Source organism: Tamandua tetradactyla, chromosome 11, assembly GCF_023851605.1.
Source record: "Tamandua tetradactyla isolate mTamTet1 chromosome 11, mTamTet1.pri, whole genome shotgun sequence".
In the NCBI taxonomy this organism is placed as follows: Eukaryota; Metazoa; Chordata; class Mammalia; order Pilosa; family Myrmecophagidae; genus Tamandua; species Tamandua tetradactyla.
Window position 1 is genome coordinate 95,599,686 of NC_135337.1, and position 24,453 is coordinate 95,624,138.

General features: G+C 55.9%; 1 protein-coding gene across 6 annotated transcripts in view; it reads right to left on the bottom strand.

The window, feature by feature from the left end:
• The window catches only part of GATAD2A (GATA zinc finger domain containing 2A), a 75,370-nt gene that overhangs the window by 39,166 nt on the left and 11,751 nt on the right, over positions 1–24,453 (bottom strand). For 3 of the 6 annotated variants that reach the window (XM_077122056.1, XM_077122060.1, XM_077122057.1), the window contains exon 2: positions 3,740–3,829. The gene's annotated coding sequence lies outside the window, so the exon portion shown is untranslated. Of the gene's footprint in view, positions 1–3,739; positions 3,830–11,657; positions 11,829–24,170; positions 24,384–24,453 lie in introns of those variants that run through there. The other 3 variants (XM_077122058.1, XM_077122059.1, XM_077122055.1) reach the window with 3 other exon arrangements.

Consider the following 24,453-nt stretch of genomic DNA (forward strand, 5'->3'; position numbering starts at 1 on the left):
CTGATAACATCCCACCTAGGTAAAGGGTCTCCAGAGCAGGGGGCCCAAAGGCCGCCCCCCAAAGCAGGCCTGACAGCCGGCAGCTCCACCAAGGCCTGGGCTCAGCGGCAGGGAGGCTCTGCACAGAAAACCCCTGCAAGGACTGGAAAGGCTTCTCATTTCTGGAGGCCACGTGAGTGGGACTTGGGGAGATCCTAGTGTTGTTTCCAGCATGTTTGTTGTGGCACCAGCAAGGTGGGGTGGTGCTGGTGGCCAAGGCCCTCCCCTGCCAGCACTCTGCGGTCTCCAGGCCACCGCTGCGACCACGCCCCAAGAGAACCAGACATAGCAGGGGGTACATATCCGTAGCTGTGCCTGACGCCCCCTGAGTAGCTGCACCTGCGAACCCCAAAGCAGAGTGTGGTAGGGCCTCCTTCTGGCCTGCATGCTGTCTGCCTTGGGGCCGTGGGTCCCCCCAGTCAGACACGACGCCTCCGAGCAGCACTGCGCACTGTCCTCAGGGAGATACAGAGTAGGCATCGTTGCCGCGGTGAGGGCCATCGGCATTGCTTCCTGTGCCCGTCTGATTTCCTACCTCACACCCAGCACAAGGCCTGTCTCCAGCAACTGAGCGGCATAGGCACCTGGCAGGGACAATATCCCTGGCCAGAAGGGCACAGCTGGCCAAACACCACACACACAGGTGGCAAACGAGCGTGTCTGTAGGCATGGCACTTAATACAGGAGCCGTTTGCAAGGGCGAGGGCACGGCAAGCCCCCAGCCCAGGCGCAGTGGCCAGACGTGCAGGAACAGACACCCTGCCCCAGCCCGGCCCACCCTCCCTGCCCATGAGGCCTGCCAACCACCGGCCATAGCTTCACCTGAAAGTGGGCGGGACACTGCGGGCCGCGAGTGTGGCTGCATTCCATCTTGTGGAGAAACCTAAAGCACCCTACTAGCTGGGATGACCTATACTTCACAACTGAAAGTGCATCTACAGACGAGCTTGTAGGCGCTTGAAGACATAATTAAGCAAGTGTGTTTTTCCCATATGACATGCCAAGCATCAAAAAATGCCTTGTGTCAGGACTGTTCGTGTGTTTTTTTCCCCCTAGGTGACTTAATGGACGTGGGCAGGGATGGGGGACAAAAACCTGGGATGGCCATGGGGGCTCCCTTCTGGAAACTCGGACTGCCAGACAGCAACGCCTCGGTCACCCTCCGCTCAGCAGCGCCTCCTGCAGGCATGGCACTCATCAGCAGGGGGGCCCCTCAGAGTCCTTAGGCCCCACCCTCAGGGGCAGGACCTGGGACAGTGCCTGTCCTCTCTGGGTGCAGGTGCCTCCATCCAACAGAGCACGCGAGCTTCCGCATCCCTCTGAGATATAAAGTCCCGAGATTTCTAAATGCATAAGTCTGAGGAGAACCTGTTGACAGCCGGGCCCTGCTCCGCCCCCGTGAGCTGCTCACCTGGCACCACCTACCCGCTGCGTCCTGCAGACCCTGCACACCCCGGGCAGGCACCAGGGAAGGCACCACAGCACTACAGGGTCTGCCATCTCGGGAGAATGAGCACAAGGCTCAAGTGGGGACCAAAGGCTCTCCGTGAGCATTGGGTCTTCCCACACTTCGCCAAGACCCACCAGCTGCTGCCCGGGACCCCAGCCCCAGCCCATACAGGCCCTCACTTGTCACAGATCCACTAAGGGCACCCGTTTCAGGGCACCCTAGCCACCAGCCAGGGTTCGGAGAGACCTGACAGGGACCTCCTTGCAGTTTCCCTTAAAGCCTTACCCTATCCACCCACGGGTCTCTCCTCTCTTTACATCTATACTTCAGAGACTCTGAGCTGCTATTTTCGTGGCTAACAGAAGAGAAGCAGACAGACAGACAGAATAAGCAGCTACTGGTGCTCGTTACGTCTGTTCTGAAGTTCAAGCATGCCCTCAAATGGAGAGGAGGGACAGGATACAGCACAAAACCTTCCCGTTAGTCCCTGTCCAGGTAAGTCCTGACACCTGGCCCAGCCTCTCCAGAACATCAGCTGGTTCCATCCCCTGCCCCACATCAGTGACAGCCCCTTCCCACAGGAAAAAGTTCGAATGGGCCGAGCCCAAACACACCCCTAAAGAGAGGGACGGAAAGATCAAAGGTGATGGTGGAGTCATACAGAGAAGTTAGGATTTAACAAATGAATATGAATTCTGAATCATTAAACTGCTATCTCTTTTAGCTTCCAGTATTTCAGAGCAGCTAGAAGTAAAATCCTAAAATTGTGGAACTGTAACCCATACCAGACTCTGAAATATGTTCTACCACTCATTATGGTGCTGTGCTTTGAAATTTATTGCTTTTTCCTATATATGTTATTCTTCACAAAAAAGGAAAGAAAAAAAGTCGATTGTGATGATAAAAAAGTATTTAAAGCCCTCCAGCCTCCTGTATTTTGAAGCAGCTGGAAGGAAAACCCTGAGAGAATCGTATGGGAGCCCATGACAACTCTGGGATCTGTCCTGCAACCACTTATTGAAGAGTGCTTTGAAAACTATTGCTTTTTTACTTCTTTGCTTTGTATATATGTTATACTATACAATAAAAAAAGTTAAAAACAAACAAAGCCTCCCTGCTACTCTCCGTGGGAAATATAAGGTACTTGCACTGCAGTGACACGAGTGTGCGGCCGTGGGGCACCCATGCCCCCTCCTCCCCGCTGGCTCTGCCCATCTCGATGCCCACGGTGTCAATGACCAGGAATCAGCACCAGGCCACAGGCGCTCCTCTCACGGTGACCCTCAGCAGCCTAGGACGGGAGCGCCGACCCAAGTCACTGGGGAGCAGGCAGCAGGACGCTCACGCAGGCAGGCGGACGCTCACGCGGGGGGTGGGATGCAGACGGCGTGCCCACACCTCACAGAGTGGGGCAAGGAGCTCACCAGGGTCCGCTACCCCAGCCCAGGTGCACACCCAAGGAAGAGAAAACCCAGGTCACAATTCCACACACGTGCTCACAGCGGCGCCAACACAAGAGCCACGAGGTGGACGCGACCAGGGTGAACACAGAGGACGGAGAAACTCAGCAGGGGCCGCCCCACGACCTCGCGCCTTTAGAATCGAGAGGAACAACGTTTCTATGCAACACGGAAGAACCTCGGAGATGCTATGCTTGGTCGTAAAAGGCACAGACATCGCCCGATTTCACTTAATGAGACGTCCAGAACAGGCACGTCACGCAGAGGAAAAGTCGGCCAGCGCCGCCAGGGCCTGGGGGGCAGGGGGAACAGGGAGTGTGCGGACGGGAATGGAGCCTCCTTTGGGGGTGACAACAATGTTCTGAAACTAGACAATAGTAGTAGTGCCGGCACAGCACCATCAACATATAGGAAAACAAACGAGAAAAAACTCACTGAATCGTACACTTCAAATGGGTGAATTATATAGTGTGACGCCCATTTTTAAAGCAGCGGGAAACATGTTTTTGTTACAAGAGTGCCATCAGTCACACAGGATTACTCAACCAACCAAATGCCAAGCTCGTGTCCTCTGTGGACGGCCAGAACCCCCTGAGTAGGGGCAGGCCTCCCCATCTGCAGCTGCACGGCTTGCTCTTCAATGGGGACAAGCCCCTCACAAGCCCTGGCCAGCCCTGGCCACAGGAGCTGTAGGCAGGTCTGCACAGAGAAGCAGTAGGACAGGAGGTCTCCAAGCCACCTCCACGCCCCACAGCACAGGCCCGAGCTCGTCGCAGACCCAGGCACCTACCTGGCCTCCAAGTCCAGGGTGCGCTGGCTTTACCAGTCGGCCATGGCGGCAGCTCCGTCAACATGCAACTCGAGGCAGGTGCCAACAAACCTGAAGGGAAAGACAGCAAGAAACACCTGAGTTCATAGGAAAGCTCTGGAACACGGTGCCAACTGTAAGTGTCTCCAGCCCCTGGAATTATATAAGCGAGTTTTCAGATTTCAACCTCAACTTCCCTACCGCCTGCCATGCTGGCGCAGGCTGAGGAAATGTACTGCCATGGACACCCGGTGCCCAACACGACTGACAAGCACATGACCAGCAGAAAGAAAGTGGCCTGCAACCACCTTTACACGCACAGCAGCTTTCAAAGCCTGTGGTGGGTACTTCACATGTGTGTCTCTCTCAAGTTCTCACGGCAGCCCCAGGTGACTTGTGTGCCCCGCCCTCATTTTCTGGGCAAGGATCCCATGTGCCCAGGGTCTCAGAGCATGTGCGCTGCCAGCTAAGGGCCCCCACAGTCTGCTCTCCAAGTCTGACCTCTTCTCTGCTGTGTGCCTGGCACAGACCTCAGCAAGACCCCGACTCCAGGCAGCACCTGCTTGATTCAGCACGGCCTCCGGGAAGATGAGGGTCTGTGTCCATGGGTGGGTCCACTTGTTCCGACCCTAACCACGACTACCCAGTGAATATCTCCACAGTTTCCACCCGCCCAGGGAGGAGGGCCCTGCCAGTCTTAGACAGGAAAACTAAGGGGCCAGGATGTTCCAGAACTTGCTCATGCTCACAGACTGGCTGCGTCAGGGTCAGGGTTAGGACTCCTAACTCCTGGTTTGATGATGGACACCCAGGGCTCAGGGTATGGAGGGTGAACGCCACGCACCGAACACATCCTAGGCTCACGGGTTTCCTGGAGCCCTGTCGGCAGAGCCGCGGCCAGCTGACCAGGAGCAGCAGGCCTGCTGAAGCTGGCTGGCAGCACCCACAGGCTGTGGGAGCCTAAGCGACAGGAAACCACTGCTTTTAAACTGGGCTCACCTGTGATTCGGCTCAGGGACCGCAAGCACTGCCACAGGGGAACGTGCCAAGTAAGCAGAGGGACAAGGATTAGCAACTTGGAAAGAAAAGACAGTGAGCCTGAGGGGACACTGTGCCTAAATGAGGGCCAGGTGGGCCAGAGGGGCCCAGTCAATGCCGAGGACCCTAAATGGGCTCCCCGAAGGCCTCTCTCTGCTCAGTACAGCCACATCTGCCACGGGCCTCAAAGGGCCAGCCACCTCCACGCTGCCCCAGCACCCGGGCTCCCTCTCCACGTGTCCTCTCCACGCTGCCCCAGCACCCGGGCTCCCTCTCCACGTGTCCTCTCCACGCTGCCCCAGCACCCGGGCTCCCTCTCCACGTGTCCTCTCCACGCTGCCCCAGCACCCGGGCTCCCTCTCCACGTGTCCTCTCCACGCTGCCCCAGCACCCGGGCTCCCTCTCCACGTTTCCTCTCCACGCTGCCCCAGCACCCGGGCTCCCTCTCCACGTGTCCTCTCCACGCTGCCCCAGCACCCGGGCTCCCTTCCACCTCCAGGCCTTCCCACTGCCAAAACTAAATCCCAGATTTACTTCATCTCAACAACCAACTCCTCAATCTGTACCTCAGGTTGAAAAGGACCTTTAAAAACGTAATCCCTGGGCAACGGTCATTCATGGAGAATCTACAGTGACCCCGCGGCTCCCACTGGGAGCAAGGCCACCCCTGATTTCACAGGGTGTCTCACACCATCTCCACGATGGGCTGTTCCAACATCCATGAATCGAGTGCTCGTCTGGTAGCCCACCCCCGCCCCAGTCTGCGCCCCCATACCCCCAGCATGCCCCCTCCACCCACAAGCCTCTGCTCCATCTCTGTCCTCTGAGGCTCACCTGACCTCCTGCTTCCACAGCAGCTGCCCCTGACCCCACGGCGCCTTTCCTTCCTTGCACGCGCCACCTTTGCTTGCTGTAGACAGAACAAGCATATGGCCCACAACAAGGTAAACCACACAAGGGCAGGGTCGTGTGTGCACCAGAGGCCGGGCTCAACTTCAAGTGTCGAGCACTGCATCTGGCGTGCCAGGCGTCAGCTAAGGGTTTGCCCTGAATGAGCAGGGGCGGCGACGAGAAGCAGCAGCCAGCTCTACACAACGAGGCGGGGCTCACGGAGGCGCCGAGGTCAGGCCACAGCGGGTGAGAGGATGGGAGCCGGACGCTCCATAAGGTGAACGGTGCCTCGCTTCTTACTGTTTTCCTGTCCACCTCACACCGGCTGAGAGCTTCTACACTTGGTTCCAGCCTATGGAAATGTATCCCGTGATCCTTAAGTACACGATTAACAAATCAAGAGGCTCCTCTGCCTCACACCCTATACAAAAGTTAACTCAAAATGGATCAAAGATCTAAACATCAGGTCTAAGACCATAAAACAGTTAGAGGAAAATGTAGGGAAATATCTTATAAATTTTATAATTGGAGGCAGTTTTATAGACCTTACACCTAAAGCAGGAGCACTGAAGAAAGAAAGAAAGAAATGGGAACTCCTCAAAATTAAACACTTTTGTGCATCAAAGAACTTCATCAAGAAAGTAAAAAAACAGCCTACACAATGGGAGACAATATTTGGAAATGATATATCAGATAAAGGTCTAGTATCCAGAATTTATAAAGAGAATGTTCAACTCAACAACAAAAAGACAGCCAATCCAATTACAAAATGGGAAAAAGACTTGAACAGACACTTCTCAGAAGAGGAAATACAAATGGCCAAAAGGCACATGAAGAGATGCTCAATGTCCCTGGCCATTAGAGAAATCAAAACCACAATGAGATAGCATCTCACACCCACCAGAATGGCCATTATCAACAAAACAGAAAATGACAAGTGCTGGAGAGGATGTGGAGAAAGAGGCACACTTATCCACTGTTGGTGGGGATGTCAAATGGTGCAACCACTGTGGAAGGCAGTTTGGCGGTTCCTCAAAAAGCTGAATATAGAATTGCCATATGACCCAGCAATACCATTGCTGGGTATCTACTCAAAGGACTTAAGGGCAAAGACACAAACGGACATTTGCACACCAATGTTTATAGCAGCGTTATTTACAATTGCAAGGAGATGGAAACAGCCAAAATGTCCATCAACAGACGAGTGGCTAAACAAACTGTGGTATATACATACGATGGAATATTATGCAGCTTTAAGGCAGAATAAACTTATGAAGTATGTAACAACATGGATGAACCTCGAGAACATTATGCTGAGTGAGACTAGCCAAAAACTAAAGGACAAATACTGTATGGTCTCATTGATATGAACTGACATTAGTGAATAAACTCGGAATATTTTGTTCGTAACAGAGACCATCAGGAGATAGAAATAGGGTAAGATATTGGGTAATTGGAGCTGAAGGGATACAGACTGGATACAGAAACTCAGAAATGGACAGCACAATACTACCTAACTGTAATATAATTATGTTAAAACACTGAATGAAGCTGCATGTGAGAATGATAGAGGGAGGAGGGCTGGGGACATATTGAAATCAGAAAGAAAGACAGATGTTCAAGATTGAGATGGTATAATCTAGGAATGCCTAGAGTGTTTAATAGTGAAATGTACAAGGTACAATTTTAAAAATGTTTTTGCATGAGGAAGAACAAAGGAATGGCATTATTGCAGGGTACTGAAAATAGATGGTAATTAATATTTTTAAATGTCACCTTCTGTGTGAGACTAAAGCAAAAAATGGTTACTTGGGAGAAAATTAATATTCTGACTAGTGCATTTCCTAATATAACTTATGTAGATAGTTTGATTGAATGCCACAAGTACTTGGAATCTCAGGTAGGACATGAGATTTTGTTGGTTTGTCCAGAGTGATGCCCCGATGAATCCCAGAGTGATTTGATCAGTGAGTGGAAAAGTATTTGCAAAGCCCCCTTCAGGGAGTGGTGAGAATGGGGAGAAATTCAACTTCCCCAAGTTGAATTCTTGATATTCTCACAAGCAGTGTGGACAACCAAAGCTATAGGCTGAGCCCCCAGTCTTGGGGTTTGTTCATATGAAATTTAACCCCCAAAAGGAGAGGTCAAGCCTACTTAAAATTAGGCCTAAGAGTCACCCCCAAGAGAACCTCTTTTGTTGCTCAGATGTGGCCCCTCTCTCCAGCCAACACAACGAGCAGTCTCACCACCCTTCCCCTCTCTACGTGGGTCATGACTCCCAGGGGTGTGGACCTTCCTGGCAACGTGGGATAGAGATATTGGAATGAGCGGAGACTCAGCATCAAGGGATTGAGAAAAACCCTAGAATGAGCTGAGACTTCAAGGGATTGAGAAAACCTTCTCGACCAAAAGGGAGAAGAGGGAAATGAGACAAAGTGTCAATGGCTGAGAGATTCCAAACAGAGTCGAGATGTTATCCTGGAGGTTATTCTTATGCATCAAGTAGATATCATCTTGTTATTCAAGATGTAATGGAGAGGCTGGAGGGAACTGCCTGAAAATGTAGAGCTGTGTTCCAGTAGCCATGTTTCTTGAGGATGATTGAATAATGATACAGCTGTAACAATGTGACTGTGTGATTGTGAAAACCTTGTGTCTGATGCTCCTTTTATCTACCTTGTTATCAGACGAGTAGAACATATGGAATAAAAATAAATAATAGGGGGAAGAAATGTTAAAATAAATTTAGTTTGAAATGCTAGCGACCAATGAAGGCAAGGGGTAAGGGGTATGGTAGGTAAAATTTTTTTTTCCTTTCCTGTGTTCGTTTCATTTCTTTTTCTATTGTCTTTTTGTTTCTTTTTCTGAATTAATGCAAATGTTCTAAGAAATGATGAATATGCAACTAGATGATGATATTGTGAATTACTGATTATGCATATTTTATTCTTTTTTTTAAATTAATAAATAAATTTAAAAATATATAAAAAAAGAGGTTCCTCTGCTCCCCTGACGTGCACCTGTGCATGTGACTGAATACACGCACTCGTGCACAGGCACACGCCGGACACAGGCCTACCTGCAGTCCCCATGCAGGACGGCACCTGCAGTCAAACCCCAATCTTCCTGAATGTGGCCCTCATGGAAGGGCAAGCCACCGACTGACAGAAAATCGAGGTGCTTCCCCCTGGCAAGAGAAGCCCTCTGCCCTCCCAAGAGCTGGGGGCAGGGGGACTCCTACAACTTGTGGAAAAGAGACCTGCCAGAAGTCTGTCCATCCAGGCTGCTCTGGTCCGAGTGCCAAGGTCACGGCACCATGCCCGGCACAGGCGCCCCGGGACCAGCACTGCGGGCACCTCCCAGGTGCACCCAGGCCTGGCTTCCCTTCCACAGGCCGGGCCTCTGAGAAGCCGTAAGCCTCCCTTCACCTCCCACCGGACCGGAAAGCCTTTGGCTGAGCTGTGTCCCAAATACCCTGTTGTGGCCCGATCCCAGCCCTGGGGGCACTCCTCCACAATCTGCAACACCCACAAGGTCGCCGCTGCCTGCAGGCCAAGCACACCACACCACCTGCACGTGGCCTTGGTGACGGCAGGGCTGCATGGTCCAGGAGGGCAAGCCTCCAGCCCCGCCAAGAGGGAGCACAGCACAGGGCCAACCTCAGGGCCGTGTTCTCGCTGATGGGAAAGCGCAAACTTGAGGAAGACATTCTGTCTTCGAAAATGGGGCGGGGGGCAGAGGCCTGCACACCCTGGTGAAGTTTCACAGGGCGAGCGCATACCCAGGCAGGCCACAGCTGCTTCTGCCCCATCACAGGCGAGCCGAGTCCTGGCAATGGGCCGCACACGGCCTCCTGGGCCTGCCAGCCTCTGCAGAGTCTGTGAGGCGGGAGCCCTGTCCTCACGGGCTGCTGGGTGGGAGATGCAGAGGCGATGCACTACACAGGCGCTGCCCGGGAAGGCAGGGGCAGAGACGGCCGGCGTCAAGGTGGCCCAAAGCCAAACAGGCCGGGCCTGTCCCTCCGCGGGAGGGAGAACAGCATGGCCTGGTCACTTCAGGGGAGGATGTGAAGAAACAGCCCTGCCGAGGGCCAAAGGCCAAGGGCCGAGGATGTCACTCTTTGTCCACAAGTGTGAGGGCCGGAGAGCAACCGAGGCCCCTGGGTCTGCCCTGGGTCCTGCGGCCAAGGCTCCCCGGGGGGCACCTGCCCCTCACTGCCCACCAGCTTTGCTGCTCCTAACCCCAGCAGCCCCCTCAGTCTCGGGCAGGGGGTAATGCCTGCAGCAGCAGCCAAGGCCTGCCTGTTCTAGCCTGGAGGCCTGAGGCTCACACCTACACTTGCACACGCACACACCTATTCACACACACGGGCCACACACCTACACTCACACACACACACACCTACACACGCACACACCTGCTCACACACACACCTACCCATCCACCACACACCTACACTCGCACATGCACACACCTACCCACACACCTACCCATGCACACAGGCCACACACACCTACACTCACACACATACCTACACACGCACATGCACCACACACCTACACACGCACACACCTACACACGCACACAGGCCACACACACCTACACTCACACACATACCTACACACGCACATGCACCACACACCACTCGCACACGCACTCGCACACACCTACTCACATACCTACACACACACAGGCCACACACACCTACACTCACACACATACCTACACATGCACCTACACGAGCCACACACATCTACACTACAGTTGCACACATGCTGCACATCTACACACATACATATACTCACAAACATGCCATACACACCTACATGCACAACTACAATTGCACATATGCCACACATGCACACTGTACACAAACTCTCACATACGTACCAATGTGCTCCCCCAGTGTCTTCTGATCCCCATGCTCACACGCCCCTGTGCGGGGCCTCTGTGCTCGCTGAGCCCACCACGGGGTGAGCCCTTCCTCCCTCCTTTCCTCCCGCTCACCCTTCGGAGCTGGCTCCAGGCTCCCCCTCCCACCACGTCCTTCCATCACGGTGGTCTGTCTCCAACCACTCACCAAGACAAAACTTGACATGTGATGAGAGAGAATCCCATTTGGTCCTGCTCCCCAAAGACTGTACGCAGCCCTGGAGAAACATCTCCTCCTACTCATCGTTGTACCCCAATGCGGCGGGGGGGAGGGGGGGGAGAAACGGCGAGAGGACCTCCCCGGTGGGTTAGGCATGCCCAACCTCTGTGCTGAGCAGGCGAGGCAAAAACCACCAGGTAAACAGAAACCGCGTCCTTCAATCAGAACACGTCAACCCCAGCAAGAGGCCGGGAGCGGAGCCCACCCTGCAGGACTGCCCCGAGGCCCCAGCAGAAAGTGGCCAAGCCTGGGGGCCTGGCGCCCGCACTCCCCCTCCTGACTGCTGAGAGCCTACGGCCTGCCCTCGGTTCAGTGGCACACTCGGCCTTTCTACCCCACCACCCCTACATCTGAGGGCCTCCTCCTGATGCACCCCGATGAGCAGCTCAGCCCCAATGTGTCTGATGGTGAAACGGGGGTCAGGCCTGATGGCCTGGGGTCCAACCAGCCCTGCCCTCGGGATCACTGTGGACACGCCAGGCCCTGGCACCAAGAGGAACCCCAAGCATTAGCAACTGGCTCCCAGCTTTCCTGCAACTCTCCCAAAAAACATTGCCGACTCTCTGAGATGCTTCTTTCTTCTGGCCTACACGCCATCCCCAAAGACCCCTGGCTATCTACATGGCAGCTAGAAACTTCCACGGAGCCCATATTCTAAGTGACCAGAAATCCAACGCTTACACCTAGAGTTCAGAGACCCTAGAAATATTCAACACGCCGAGAGGCTCTTGTGGCCTGGCCCGTCTTGCTGCCTCCCACGCAGCCCACATACACCCCACGGGCATCTCTGACAAAGAGCCGCGGGAGAGCGGGCCCCACCTGCGACCTCAGCTGCTCCTGGACTCAGCCGGCCCGACGAGCCCTGAGTTGTGGCTCCCAGCCACCCTAGAAGGCAAGGGGGGCATCCAGACCTCCTCCAGGTACTGAAGGAAACTCACAGAATCCCTGGGCCCCAAGGCTTCCAAGATGATGCAGCAATAGGCCTTCTGGAACCCCATGGCGCCTCTGAACTCCCTGAGGCCACAGGGGTCCAACTAGAGTCTGTAGCCCAGGCACAAGCAGAGCTCTAGGACCCCACCCCAACCCATGCCCCTGACGAGTTTCAGTGTCAACTTCTCCTTCTCCACACACCAAATAAGTCACTCACAAAGGCCACTGGACACAGAATTGGGGAGTGAGCACAATACCCTCCATATACCTCAGATAGACTTGGCACAAGCCCACGTTCCACCCTACTGCCTGGACGCAAATCCAACCCAACCCTTGGTTTCCAGAGCATCATCTGCAGAAGACGTCCCAACCTCACCTCACGGCCATGAGCCAGCGCCTGGCACTGCCAGGATTCAGAGCCGCCTACAGGGTGGACAAACGTTTTCTCTGAGAGGAGGCCAGACACACCGCCCTGTCCCAAAGTTAGGGCCCTTGAACAGGCCTGGGGGGATGCGAGCCCCCAGCTCCTGTCCACCCACTCTAGAGGGAGTGTGGACACACCAAAGGTCTTCCAAAAGGAAGACATCTCCGCCACCCTCGGCTCTCAGCAGGAACGGGCTTGCAGCTGTCAGCCAAAAGCCGGGCACACAGGGGCTGGTGTCCACGAGGCCGAAGCCCACGCCCACACATGACAATCCCCAGGGGCTGCATGGCAAACGAATGCAGTGACCCTAGTGGGCCCAAAGCAGGCGTAAAGGCCAGGAGCAGCCCCAGCACCTGCGCATAACTTGTTAACTGCCCCTGAACAGAAAAGGAATGAGGGTGACAGAGGAAACTGATCGCCTGTGTTTCCCACAGCCGGCGGGGGCAGGCAGGAGGTCTCCTTGGCAAACCCACCTGTGTGGGGGCGACACCAGAACACACAGAGGCCTCCTGGGCAACCCCCCCAGAGCTCAGCATATGCCCTGTCCAGGTTGGGCAGCCTGCGGCCTGCGTGTGCTGAGAGGGAGGAGAGGGGTTCACTCCGAAGTCAACGCCACACCATCAAGAGAGCACCCCATCTGCGGCCAGCTGCCAGCCGAGTGTGTCACTCGTGCCAACCTGGGCACTACCAGCAGCAGCAGAGGCCGGTACGTTACCAAGATTCTCCCTGAAGACCAGCACTCCTTGGGAAACAACGCACAGCTGGGAGACCAACGGTTTTTACCTCCCCACCAGGCTTCTGACCCGAATCTTCAACTCCGCAGTCGTGATGAATGAGCAGCTGAGTAAGGCACAACCTAGTAAACCCACGAAAAGACAGCTCGCAGACAGGTTCGGGAGCCAGCATCGTGTCACCTTCCAGAACGCTTTCTCTCTGGAAGGGAGAAGGGAAAACCTGGGGCTCAAGAACACCCTAGAGCGCAGGGCCTCTGAGGCAGGAACGGAAGGTTCTAGCAATGGTGGATGCTGGTGGCAAACCTTGTGACTGTGATCATCGCCACTGAACTCTGAACTGTAGAACGTGGTGACAACGGGGAGTTTTATGTTGTTTTAAAAATGAAGAAAACAGGGTGGGCCACGGTGGCTCAGCAGGCAGAGTTATCGCCTGCCATGCTCGAAGCCTGGGTTCGATTCTCGATGCCTGCCCACGCAAAAACAAACAAAAAAAGACCACAGCCAACGCCCAGAAAGCAGAGCATCCAGGCCTGCTCCCGCGCAGACCACGGTAAGAGCTGTGCCTAGGCACTGTGCAGTAACCTGCCGGGGCGCTGAGGACCCACCACCCAGCCCGGGGAGCAGCACGCAGTGGAGAACACGTGTCAGCCAACCCCCATGAGGCCTCTGTCCTCACCTTTAACCTGAATGCATGGCCAGGCCTTCGTGTCCCAGCAGGCACCAGGTGACAAGGCCTGGCTGCCACCCCTGCTCACGGCCAGGCAGGGCTTCCAGGAGCACCTGCCCTGGCCACCAGCCAGCGCCAACGCCATCCCTGAGAGCGCATCAACACGCAGGTGGGAACTCGTGCCTGCGGTCGCACCTAGGGGTCCACCTGGGGTCAGCCCTGGGCAGCGAGTGAGAGCCCAGGCAGGCTGCCCACAGCTGCATCACCCAGGGCGAGTTTCAAAAGGGAGGAGGGACCTGCCGCCTCCCCAACCCTTTAAAGCACCTATCGTTGAAACCGCACTCCCAACGCTTAGGGAAGCCCGAGAAGCACCTTCCAAAAATACTGCTTGGATATAAATGCAAACTACACCCATCTGACCAGCCTCACTTCCATGAGACAGATTTCAATTCTTTTTACTCCCAGGTGCCAAGTCCTTCAGATTTCACCATCTGGTAAAGGCCCAGATGGGCAAGGCCACCCTGGCCACACGTCTCGGGAGAGGCCTGGCTGTCCCGCAGCCTTGCTCCCAGGGCCCCATTCCATCAACCAACTCGGACAATGCACCACAGCAACTTAAACACGGACTCATAACATGCCGTAAAGGGTGAAGGGAGAAACTAAAGGGAGGTGACATCTAAAGCTGTCAGGTGACTGTGGCCTCCACGACACACAGCAGCTCAGAGTGGATCAAGGACTGCGGCGTGCAGATACCCCACGCCTTCCGGGCTCTGACAACAAGGCAGCAGCGGGGCCTGTCCACCAATGGAGGAGAAGAGCCCGAGAGGTGAGGGGCGATGCAGAGGGGAGAGTTCTCTGAGCGTCACGCTCCAGCAACCCCCACAGACACCTGCTGCCACTCTGCAGGGGCTCCGAGCCCACAGCCCCACAGAAGGGAGGCCGAGCTCAGCAGCAGGGTGGGGTGGGGGTGACAGGTCCAAGAAGGATAGTCCGACCAGGGAGTGCTGCAGGGTGGCAGCTCTCCTTGCAGGTTGGAGAGCTTCATGTTAAAACCACGCTGAGGGGATGCATGGGAGAGAATGCTCACCTTCCATGTGGAGACCCAGGTTCGCTTCCCAAACCATGCACCCACAAACAAACAAATGAAACAAGCTGAGGCAGGCAAGGTGGGATGCAAAATTCGCCCGAATCTGCACCCCAAAACAAGATCTGAAGAAACGTGCTGCAGGCCGAGTGGCCTCAGGCTGGTCCTGCAGCAGGGCTTTGCTCCAGGTCTGAAATGCAGTCTAGAGCCCATGGCTGGCAAGGCTGGGGTGGGGTGGGGCCCTGAGAAAGGCAGGCGGCTGCGTTCCAGGCCCACGCCACCCAGGCTGGAATGCCTTCCTTCCATCTTTAATGTGCTGGAGGAGGGCACGCTAAAGGAAGGACAGCCCAGGTCGTCGGCTGTGGGACCCCAAGGGGCACCAGGCCCATGCCTGCCTGATCCACGCAGTCCTCCAGCCCCACGCAGGGTCCTCGTCACCCACAAACGGGAACTCTGAGGCTCAGGGAAGTCGAGGCATGGGCTCAGGTCAGGGTGCCATGAGGTCCAACATCATGCAGATCCAGGTCACCCCAGCCTGTTGTCTGAGCTGGACCCCAGGAACCACCTGAGACCACCTCGTCCTCCCGGAGGCACTGGGAAACCTCAAGGAGTGAGAGCAGAACGGCCGGCACAGACCAGCAAGGACCCTCAGCACGCGCAGCTGCGTCAGCACCTTTTACAAAAGTACTAGCCCACAGACTTCCGCGTGCACAGACCACCGCCAGCCTCTAACGGAGCCCCTGCCTGCTGGTTTCTGAGCCAGGGAGCACCGCCTGCCGGACTCGGTCCGCTCTGCCTGGTCAGTCACAACTGGGACACAGGCGGGGCACAGCTCTGGCCCCACGGCAGGAACTGGGTGTGTCACTGCCCCTTGCAGAGTGCCCAGCACACAAGAGGCCACCACAGGGCAGAGGGGGCCCAGCATAGAGGAGACAGGCCCCCAGGCACTGGCCAGCAGGCATCGAGTGAGGATGGCTGGAAGGGCCTCGGGGCAGCGGGGCCGGGACAGACTCGGTCAGGGCATGCCCCACTCCTGCAGCCGCTCCTGGACATGGAGCACCAGGCTATTGCCCATCATTCTGACCGACCCCCAAATTAGTTCTGGGAGGCACCAGCCAGGTGCTACATGCAGACCCATGCCATTTCCCCAGAGCCAGCCCTTGAGGCCCCTTTCCTACTCAGAACACAGCCCCGGCCTGACCTCAAAGCCAGTTTCGTCATGGCAGTGGGATGCCCACCTGTCTCCTCCCCCGAAATCTCCCAAGAGTCAGGATCTGGAAACATCTGAGCAATGCGTGAAACGAGGAAAGCTTCTAAAACCAGGAAGCAACAGCTGTTAGAATAATTCATCTACATGTTTCAGGAAAGTGTCTTAGTGGTTCTGGGTCTTTCTGGAAAAGCGTCCAGACCCAGCTGGGAAATCCTCGGAACGCAGAAAAGGCATGTTACTCACCGGCCCGCGGGGCTCTGGGTCCCTGTGACGGCACCGCCTGCCACTGGCTCACCACATCCCCCACGCGAGCTGACCCTCAGTTCTCTCCTATTCTCTGAATGGTGCGTACCACGTTTTTGCCTAAGCTGGGCAGGTGTGGAGGGACGCAAGGGCATATCCAGCTCCACCTCGTGCCCTTCCCCAGGAGCCAGCGGACAGGGTCACAGACGGTAGCTTCTCCCAGACCACCCGCCAGGAGCTTGCCTCCCCTCTGCCTCCCCCCACCCCACCCTGGGGCCTGGGTCAGGCATCCTCCTCAGATGGCCCCTGGATCGCCTCCCCCAGCCTTTCTTCTCTCGGGTACCCGTGCGATCCCCCGAGGGCAGGAGGGCAGGGAAGGGGCTTGAACAGTTGATGGACAGACTAGTGGCGGCTTGGCCCTGCTCTCCAGCTGGTCCTCATCGCCCTGCGCCTGCCCTGCCTTTCCTCCCCATCAGGCGAAGCAAGGACGTGCAGCTCAGGCTCGCCTTTCATCTACGGCCCTCATTCCCAGCAAGGGATCCCCCCCACCCCACCCCAGCACAAATGCACATGGGAGCTCAGAAACCAGAGGCGCTGCTTTCTGGCTTTTGGGATGAAGCGTAAACAGCCTGCGTTAGGAACAGCCTGTGACTCCCAGCCCTACCCACCAGGATCTTCCACACGAGTGCTGTGCTCCAAGAGGCTCCAGGCCACAGCAAGCCCTGTGAGTGGTCTGGCCCCGCGGCTCAGAAGCCCTGCCCAGAGACTGCAGACGCCAGACAGGAGGAAAACGCCCCTGCCCTCAGAAGATGCGAGTGCAGATGGCAGGGAGCCACTGCCCACCCCTTCCCACGTAACATCACGTAGTATAGCCCCATTTGGATGGCGCACCAGGGCAGAGCAGGGCTGCAGAGGGCCCTGCTTCCATCCTCCAGGTGCCCTGACACACTCGCATGGTGGCTCCAGTGCAAGGATGTGTCTGCCTGCTGCAAATCCATCAAGCCACAGAGCACTAAACATGGAGCTGGCGCTACTAGATGTCCAGGGACGAGCCGGTAGCTAGTGGCCCACGGACTCAGAGATGGCTTGAAGAGAAGGAAGTCAGCCTCACTTTCTAGGCCACTTAAGTCCCTTCCTTTACCCTTCTGTAACAGAGCAAGACAACAGAGGTGGGCCTGCCCGCGCCCTGACCTTCACAGGTGGGGGCCCACAGCTCTGCGCCCCTCCCCAAGGCACAACTTAACCTATGCTGCCTTTTGTGGCAGGGTCACCCAATCCTGTGTGTGGTAAGGCCATGGGGGAGCCCTCTTCCTAAGACTCCCCAAGGAAGCAAGGCCGACGCTGGAAGGAGTCAGCCTTTGGAAGCTGTTGCTGCCTCCCCATGCCCTATCTCCCCTTTCTAAATGAAACCCACTCTATTTGACTAGTTCTCCTGGCACAATAAAGACCACATCAGCAGCCTGCCAGACTCCTCCAGTTGCAATTGCTATGTGAGAAAGACCCTCGGCGTGTGTCGGCACGGGCAATCCCCTGGCATCCTTGTTCTCTCACCCTGGACTAGCACAGGAATCCAGAGCACCTCCAGATCCCCAAGGGCAGCTCTGTGAGATCTCGAGACGGTCACCCACACGTCACCTGAAGGTTCGTGTTCAACGGATCCATCACTGCATTTTCAGGAGACGAAGACAAGCAGGCTCAGCCGTTTCCGGTTTGGAAAAGAGGCAACCCTGAAATCCCTGAGCAGTCTCTTCTCCTCCCTTCCCATTCCCGAGCTCCCACTCACACCACAGACCCCACGGACGACCCGGGGGCTCAGAGATAAGGCCATGAGAAGGGCAGCTCGCACCCCATCTACCTAAATAAAGCGACAAGGAGCCTGAAAGCATTCAAACAAAATAAAGCTAAGGACTAAAAGAAAGGAAGACTGGCAGGACTGGGGGGCAGGCGGGGCCAGGCACGGAGCAGAGCGGGGCCCGGGTCAGAGCGGAGGGGGGCCCGTGACCCCTCGCACACAGCCCTTCCCAGCCTGCCCAGGTCACCCTGAGCCCACGCGCCTCATGCTGGGGACATCTCAACCACGTTTACGGAGGAAGCCAGTCTTCTGAACCCTAAACTTATGGCTGTGCTCCACGACCGAGAGTATTTACATTTATTAGGTATGTCCTGACAAGCACAAATAGAAAGTGAGGCTGAAATCACACTTCATTCTAGACTCAGCACCTTATTATCCACGCCCAGAGAAGACTTTAAAAGCAAGCCAGGCAACTCCTAACACTGACACTTGAGGCTCCTGCCCCTCTCCCCAGATTTCAGGATCACGGTGAAAACCGACAAAGCCTAAACACTGAATTTACTAGAGAAGGTTTAGAGAGGGCAGGAGGGGGAGAGCCCCACACACAATCTGCTGGGAAGATCAGCTGAGCCGACAGAGGTGTCAAGGACAACAAGCAAACCCCACAATGGCACCAGGGTTCCAGGTGGTGTAAGAATCCCTGGTATAGCTCCAACTGCAGAATCCTCTGAAAGAACCACACCTCTGCAGAGGGTGGTGGGGGCCATCGCTGTGGGAGACACTGGCAGTTCCCGGGAACGTTCTAGATAGAACTATCAGACAACAGGGCGCTCCCACTCCCAGCTCTGGGCCCAAAAGAGCGAAAAGCAGGCACTCAGGCAGATCCTTGAACACCAGAGCCCATCGCAGCATTCTTTACAACAGCCAGAGGTGACCAAGCCAAGCTAGCATCAGCTAAGGACGGATAACAAAACACAGCCATCCACGCAGTGGGGCATCATTCACCCACAAAAGCGAATGAGGTTCATGCAGATGGACGCGGCAACGGGAGCGCACGGTGCGCACATGGTGGTGGGTAAGGTAAACCAGACACTAAAGGCACATTTAAGATTCTGCTTATGTGAAATATCTAGAATATGCAAATTCGTCGAAACAGAAAGTAGGCTAGAGGTTAGCGGGGTGGGGGAAGGGGAGTGGTGAGTTAATGCTTAAAGGGTACAGCTTCTGCTTGGGGTGACAGAAAAGTTTTGGTGGCAAATGGTGGGGTAGAGGCCCTGAATGGTTAAAATGGGCAAGGTTTATGTTACAGATATGCCACCTCCACAATAAAAAAAGGGGGTGGTTAACCCTCCATATGCATAAAATGACACATGAGACAGGAGAGGTTACGGTAGGAGTGTCCTGCCAACACCACACAAGTCCTGGAAACAGCCCAGGTGTCCTGGGTCACTGGCCTGGAGACAAGCCGCAGCGCCCGCTCGCCCACTTCGGGCAGCACTTTCCCCAGGCGGGTCATTGAGCTTCCCCGTCGAGCTGCTGGGAGACGTTTGTTTGCTCTGAGCACGTGAACGAGCAGCAGCAGCCAAGTTTACAAGAACATGCTGGCAGTGTGAGCGTGCCCAAAGCACACGAAAAGAAAGCATGCTCTTGTAGACCCCAAACCCCACTGACTGGAAACTCAGGGATGGGGTCAGGGACAGGAGCAGCCGCCACCGAGGTGGGAACGTGCTGGCGTGAAGGGTCCTGACCCCGATGTCAGGAACAGCTGGGTCGGGAGGAGCCTCAGGCCCAGGCTGCATGCAGGCGGCTCAGGGGCTCAGGCTCCCCTGTGTTCCACGTTTTAGGGGAGCTCACCTAACGATGAGCCCCAAGGAGTTCCAACCTGCTAGGCTGCCACAGGGTTGTTGTAAACCCCTCAATCTGGTGCTTCGCTGTGCCCCCACAGCGCAGGGAATGGTCCTTTGTCTCAGAGGCCCCAGGTAAGTGGCTGGGCCTGGTGGCAGTGAATCCTCACAGCCATCTCACAAGAGCGAGATGCCAAACCCCTCCACAGATGGGAAAGCTGAGGCCGGACTGAGGTTGGAAGTAAGCGATGGCCACGGGGGAATGGCAGGTGGCTCACCCTGCAGGCCCCTTCAAGGGTTCTCAGGGCTGTGTGGCTGGAAGACCGGATTCTAGCCTGGGCTCCCCTGGCCCACCTCCCACCAGGGCGGGAGTCCACTCGGTGACACACGGAGAGGCAGGGGGCCACTCCTGGCCCTCCAAGGCAGGACATGCTCATGCTCTGCCCGGCAAACACTTCCCTCGCCTGCACTGATGACGCTCCTGTCCCTCAGTCAGGAAGTTCGCTTCCGAGAGCCAGGGGCCAGGAAGAGGCCGCCTCCTTCCTCCTGGCGGCCCACCACCACGGCAGCCATCCCTGGTCTCCAGGGAGGCCTGCGGGAAACATCAAGACATCGGGGCCAAGTGCCTGTGAAGCCAATCAGCAAGGCACCTCTGCTGTGTGACATGCCCTGCAAGCTGGGCACGGCCTGCGGCACAGGAGATGGGGACGGGGTGTCGAACTAAAGTGAAGGTGTGTCACACACGTGGCAACAGGCCCATCTATGACACGTTAGCTCTCGCTGGTCCAGGCACATCCTGAGCTCCCACCTGGCCATGGCTGGTCCCACACACTCCTAGCACAGCCTTTCGAGGCAGGAGTCGTCAGCCCTTTTTCAAAAACAGGCACCAGCAGGCAAGGCTCACCCAGGCTGTCGGAGGCCATGCCAGGGTGCCCCACAACACTAGGACAGGGGTATGCTCTCGGCAACAGGTGCACAGGCGCCCTGGGCAGCACGAAGAGCCAGTCTGCTGCTAAAACAAAACGCCAAGCGTGCTCAAAGGCACAGACTCATTTCAGTGGAATTCTGTTTAGAGGCTCAAACCACAGGACATGACCAGAAGGCGGGCCAGAGACAGTGAGGTCTGAGAACTTCAGCCCCAGCTGGCTGCGCCTTCTCCCACCCCCTCCACTGGACCCCGGCACTGAGTGACCCTCCCTGCAGCTTCAGCTGCACCTGGCCACCTCTGAGGCCATGCCCAGGGCCTGCAGCCTCAAGCATCTCCCTAAGCTCCCACCTGCAAGCAGCCTGCCGGGAGACCCCCCTGGGCACACGCTCGTTCCTCTCTTCCTAGACGCCTGCCTCTGTGGTCCACGGACAGAGAGCTTGTCTTCAGGTCTTTCGTGAGGACCCGGGAGTTGGGGCTGCAAGAAGACACTCTCAGCCATGACATGGGAACACCTCTGGGGGTGGCAAGGATGCAGAAGGAAGCCGCATCACGCTGTGCGGCATGGCCAGGGGCTCCTCAGCCTGCCCCTCCTCCCTCTGCCCCACAGGGTCGGCAAAGACCCCAGTCCCTTCCTGAGGCCGCCTCCAGGTATCCTGTCAGAGTACGTTCCTGTGTCTTCTAAGAGGCTAACCTACATTTTCATCAGGCAAAAAAAGAGGTCATGGAAACAGCCTGGAAAGCGAGAGGCTGGGGGAGTCCAGCAGCCTGCGGTTTGGCACTGCCCTCTCAGGTGACGCGTCCCGGAGTGCACCCATGCAGGCAGGGTCCTGGACCTCCTGCTCCTCGGTGCCCACACGGCTGTGCCTCGCGCCCCCACTCCCTGACTGGTGCCTTCTTGTCTATCTCAGCCTCCTCTTGCCTCCCTAATTCAATCCAGAGACATGGCTCTAGACAGGTAACACACAGAAGGAGAGTTCCTGTTACCTGAAATGATAGCAGTCCGAGGCCAGACTTGCTTCCTAAAATAGCAAACAACTTGAGAGGGTCGACTCTCAGCAATGACCACGCTTAGCAGGCGATGCAGCTGGAGAAATCTCAAAAGCAGACACCGCCAACTTGCTCTCCTGGTTCCCGGGACTTCTCCCAGCAGCTACTTCGAGACAGTCCCCACGATGCTGTCAGCCTGGAACGAGCGCTCACGGAGAACCCAGCTCCTTCTCTGTTTCATATTTCATTTCCCTAGTTTTCCACGATGCACTTAAATTAACTCAACCCTCAGGAAGAGAAGAGAGTCTGGGAAAAGGAACCTTGCCCATCTTTCATCTGATGGCACAGGAGCACCACAGGCAGCCAGTAACTCTCTCAACAAGGATGTGGGTTTCCAGGCTTGCAGATTTTAAGATTTCAGCATGCTGTTGGTTCTTAAACGAATCCAGTGATAAGGCCATGAAGTTCTTCTGTTGGGAATTGACATATCCAAGACTCTGCGGATGATTCTCCATTTTCTCCCAAGAGAACGAATGCAAGAAAACACTGACATTTCAGAATGGCTCCGCTACTTTTACAATCCCCGTCCTTTGGAAGCATCCTTCAGACCAAAAACATCTCCATCTCTGCTTTCCATGACTCACTGAGGTCCTGGGGTGCCCTTCAGCGGCACCCCGCTGCTCTCCACTTAAACTCCAGCCCCCAACACAACCCTGGGGCTGTTCGCCCCTCACTCATCGCAGGCTCTCTCTGCTCCAACCACAATCATCCTTCTACAGTCCCAGGTGTGCTCTTTGCCAGAAAGCCTCTCCTCCCTGCCTCTCCCCACCTCCTCACCCTTCCTCCAGGCCCCAGGTGGAGGAAGTCTGCCCTTCACCAGGCCACCTGACAAGTTTAACCACGTTTATGAAACAAACCATGGCTTTTCCCCCACTGACCTCATCTCAGACCGTGATGGAGCAGAGTCTCCCAGCGCAGTGCTGGGGACACAGTAGGCACACACCTAGGTACAGGATAAATCAATTTAAAAATCCTACTCGCAGTTCCAGAAGTCCACAACATAAATAATGCAAAGTAGTGCCACTGAAGAGCTGAGTGTCAGAGCCTCTAAAATGTGTTTTGTTACTCAAGGAAAAGAAAAGTTTCCTTATTTTTCAAAAGATCAGAAAATATAGAAATAACAAGTCGTTTAAAAGAAACAAAAGGTATTTCTAATTTCAATTGAGAGAGTTTGCTGTTAAAGTTTTGGTATAGATCCTTCCAGGGCTTTCCCACTGAGAGTGGGTCTGTTCTTCCTGGTTGTGGAACGTAAGCGTGTAGCACCTGCTGAGTGGCAGAGAGCACCAACACAGACAACCCGCCACTAGAAGCACTGTGTCATCTAGGTAGAAGTGTCGGGGCACTCACATCAGTAGTCAGCCCTCCCACCTGCACCCCCTTTCAGGAGGCACGACAGTCCTCTGCAAAGCCACCTTCAGAGGCCCTGGGAGGAGAACAGGGGACAAAAGGTGAAACAGTGGGAGTGGGGAGTGAGAAGGTCTAGCCAATCCCCAAATTAGAGGGCAGCCACTCCTCCATTCTCAATTACTTCCTCTAGAAAAGAACCAACTTTCCTCTAAGTCAGAGGTTGACAACAGTACACCCAGCGGCTTCCTTTGTGGCCCGGCTCCTTTAAGGCCAGCTGGGTAACTTTGCTCTCGGCAGACAAAACAGAGCTAGAATGGTGTCCCCCAAATCCCCCAGGTCACTCCTTACTGCCAAGCAGAAGCACTTTGGAGATCCCGGAAATGTTCTGGGGTTGTGGCCGAGCTCTGCACTGCTCCTGGGCCCCCCAGACCCCCCTCTGCCCATTAGCAGCCTTGGGCAGGGGGCCCAGGCACCAGAAGCCTGTTTCCTCATCTGGACAGTAGGCTCCTAGCAGGCACCCAAACGTGGTGGCCCAGGTTACTGTTTATCCTCCTCCAAGCCAACAAGCTATTGTCTCCGCAAGTGTGTGTGAGCCAAAAGTAAATGCTACTCCGAGAAATCAGGCTTTTAAGAAAAGTTGCGACCACTACCAAAACAAAAAGTGTCCCTTGGACTGACAGAGCGCCTATAAGGGAGACAGTGGCTGAGGGCTGTGCCACAGCTTCCAGCACCCGTCCCAGCCAGGAGAGGTCACGGAGGGGGTGGCCCATGGAACCCAGACCTCCCTGCTCTGGGTACTCCAAGAAAGGCGAAAGAAGTAAAACCCAGAGGAAGAGAGGAAATTAAAGGCTCAAGTGACTCACCAGGACTTTGATCTTAGGAATGCAAAGCGCAAAAGATAAGGGGGAGGACGCACCTCCAGACTTCTGGGGGTCGGATACATAATCACCTTACTTAGAAAAACCAAGCCCTCCCTGCACAACTCCCAGACTGGGCAGAAAAGGCGCCCAAGGGGCAAGCGTGGGTCTCCAGGTCCTCCCCGGAGGGGTCCCCATTCATTCGTGTTCCCCGCGGGCACACACCAAGTGTCAGTCACTCCCGACCGGGGCCCTTCCCAGGAGCCCTTCCCCGCTGGAGCGATCGATTCCGCCTCTTGGCAGTAATCCCTTTAGGAGGCCAGCTGCTGCCGGCAAGTCACCGAGGCCGGCCCTCTCCAGGTGGGAGGAAGAAGAAAGCGGCGCAGCCTCCGCCTGGCTCGGGAGGCAAATTTGAAGCGCAGGGCCTGGGAAGGAGGCGCCCGGAAAGGGGAAGGACCCCGCAGAACAGCCCAGGGTCAGGAGGGAAGGCGCGGGAGGGCGGGGCCGC